This window comes from Echinops telfairi, unplaced genomic scaffold (genome assembly GCF_000313985.2).
Source record: "Echinops telfairi isolate 266 unplaced genomic scaffold, ASM31398v2 ScPeMD7_1713;HRSCAF=2227, whole genome shotgun sequence".
NCBI lineage: Eukaryota > Metazoa > Chordata > Mammalia > Afrosoricida > Tenrecidae > Echinops > Echinops telfairi.
In genome coordinates this window covers 21,541,736-21,544,771 of record NW_022105611.1, presented here as the reverse complement: position 1 = coordinate 21,544,771, position 3,036 = coordinate 21,541,736, and the positions used below count along the sequence as shown (strand labels likewise).

General features: G+C 49.6%; 1 protein-coding gene across 1 annotated transcript in view; it reads left to right on the top strand.

Moving 5' to 3' along the window:
* LOC101640916 (folate receptor gamma-like) overlaps positions 1-3,036 on the top strand; it is a 16,894-nt gene that overhangs the window by 943 nt on the left and 12,915 nt on the right. The window lies entirely within an intron of this gene.

Sequence of the window (3,036 nt, the reverse complement as noted above, 5' to 3'; positions counted from 1 at the left end):
CCCCCCGGGTAGGCCTGAAGAGAGGTGACAAATCAGATAAGCTGGGAAGACTTCCAGGTAAAGGGGGCCTGGGCCTTGGCCTGAGGGTAAGAGTTTTCCAGGAAGACAAAGCAGGGACAGGCAGCGGGCAGAGGACAGCATGTTCATGGGTAGGGGAAGAACACGAGCCGTGGCAGGAAGTCTAGCATGGCCAGAGCCAAGGATGCTGTGGCCACCGAAGAGGGGGTGGGGGGGCGGTGGGTAATGTCCCCATTTTAGATACCTAGTCAAGTCCACTGAAGGAGAACCTGAGCCTGAATTTGAACTCCAGGTTCCTAGGACGTACAGGGATTTCATTCCTGCTGGTCTCCGCCCTGCTCCCCACAAGACACCACCAGCCGAGAGTGCTGGTGGTGGTCCTAGGGGAGACTGGGGCAAGGGCAGACACCAGTGACTTTGCATGAAGAGGGAAGCCCAAGTAGTTCCATCACTACTAACTCATTTCGACTTTCTTTCTTTCTTTTTTTTATTCATATATTCTTGTCATTTCCACTTTCACATCATTTCTGGATCATTTCCTCTTTCCCGAGATATTTTGCAAGGGAGTCCTGGGTGCTACAGACAGTTAACACAACTGGCTGCTGACCCGGAGGTGCCTTGGAAGAAAGGCCAGGTTCTCTGCTTCTGAAAAGAGTCAGCCAGTGAGAACTGTATGGGGGGGACCTTTTCCAAACGGATCGAGGACTTTGATGTGAAAAACGAGAGATGGCATAGTGGCCGATCTTTGAAGGAGGCAAACGATTATCACTCTGCGTGACATGGGCTATGGTAGTGGCCATTTTGACAAGGGAGTGAGTGCTTCCCGTGGCATCCCCTCACTCTTGGGGAGTTAAATGGAATGCCGATTTGGCCTGCAGGTTACGGAGCAGGGAGATGGAATGTGCAGGGGGTCCAGGATCTGGGGCGTTTGAAGAAGCGTGTGCATGAAGTCTGGGAGGCCTGGGTGGTCTGTGTTTCTCAGCACCTGGTGAGGGTTAGGTGGCTGGGGAGCGCAAGATGCGACCCTATGTCACACTGCCCCTCTCACTGGACCTGGGACATGGAATTCATCGCGGAAACATACGCATTAGCACGCGCTCACTCAGCGTTGCCCTGAGTCTGAGTCCTCGCCTAGAGTGATTGCTAAGCAGAAAGCTGGGCCACTTCCCCTTCTCTGCCTTTCCTCCACGTCTGCTAAGGCCTTGTGCAGGCTGCTGCTCCACTGCTTTCCTGGGGTTCCCTAGTCTGAAGTTCTAGATCCCGGGAGCCTCATACCACCCCTTGGCCTTGATTCTTCACCACAACTTAGGTCCGGTTCCTCACCTCCCAGTTCTGAGTGAAAACGGGCTCCACCAATTGCCAGATGTGTCACTTACTTGAACTCCTGGAAAACAGGGGTCATAATTATTATTATTTTACTGCATTATGAAGACGATAAAGTACGACAGTCCAGGCCCTTGAGCCCAGCTGGAGCAGTGGGTTACCCACTGGGCTGCTAACTGTAAGGTCACCAGTTCGAAACCACCCGAGAAAAAGGAGGTTTTCTACTTCTGAGTAAAGAGTTACAGTCTTGGAAACCAAGGGGAGCCGTTCTACCCTGTCCTGTTGGGTCGTTGCGAGTCAGAATCGACTCAGCGGCAGTGAGTTTGGCTTGCTCTTGGTTCTCTATGCCGAGAAGTCTCATGGTTTCCTCTTTCTCCCCATCCTTACATAAAACCACAAACCCCACGAAGGTGAGTGCTTTGCCTGGTTTGTTCGCTGCAACATCCCCAGCCCCCAGCCCCGAGTTGTCTATCGGGGTAAAGGGAGATGGCAGCGGCTGCATGCAGAGCAAGAAGGGAAGCTCAGGGGAGACAGAAAGAAAAAGATTTGTGAATCCCTAAAGACAACCCCAAAGTTTCCTTCCCTTGAAAGCAATGCGAGCATAACAGAATTCGTTCCAAACTCTGCCTCCATTTCTTGCTGTAAAAAAATTAATAATAATAACAGTGGTGTAAGAAGAGTAACTATTTTAGAAGCTGAAATTGTCTCATCTGCAGATCCTATAAATAACAGAAGTGTAAATCCTGTTTTGTGGGGTAGTTTCTATTATGATGATGTAAATTATTAGAAGTAAAGAGGGCCAAGGATTTGCCAATATCACAGTGGGCCACTTACAAATTTGAGCTGAAATGTCTGCAAGGTAAGCAAGCAAGGTTTTGTAGCTCGAGGATGTTTCTAGGGTGCAAAGCTAATGGTTGAAATTAGAAGAGGGTGTGGCTACTGTGTGCTCCACTAGTTGGCCCTGCGTATTCCTTTATGTGAAAACGATTTGGTCCTAAGTTATTTCGTTCTTCATTTGCTATGGATGGGTTTAGGGACTGATGCAACTCGCATATGATTGATAAGGAAATAAACATGAAAACGCTTCAATGCACAGAGGTTGTACATATTTGGCTTAATTTATGAACCAGAAACACAGCATAATAAAGATGAATGTCAGTATTGGCAAGCTGTTTTGCAGCTTTGTTACTGTTGTTGTTATCAACATTATTAAAAAGTGGCAGGGAGGGCCACGTCATCCCGGTCGAAGCAGTAAGACATGGACAGGTAGACGTAGGAGGCGTAGAGCTCCAGGTTGATCTGGGGGTTGATGGAGACCTCCGAGTCCTGGTTGTAGTTCTGGTGCACCTGCGAGGGAGATGCGGTCATGGTCATGGCAGCGGTGGAGGCCTGGGGGCGTCGAGAGTGCGAGAGTGCAGCTGAGAGGTGCCCACGCATCCACTTCTGTTCTTCCATTTGTACCTTTCCTTCAGATAAAGTCTAAAGTCATTTGATACCCAGCTGTTGTCTCAGAGATCTTGGCGGGGAGGGAGCAGAGAGCTGCCCTGGACCCAGGCAGTCAAATTTTTTAAGCGCCCCAGTTCCAGGGCAAAATCCCACTTAATAAAACGGAGCTTGCACAGAAAAGAAAAGAAGAAAAAGTGGCAGGGAGGGGATGGAAAGACCGGTAGGGACTGACCAAGGGCAAGGTAACTG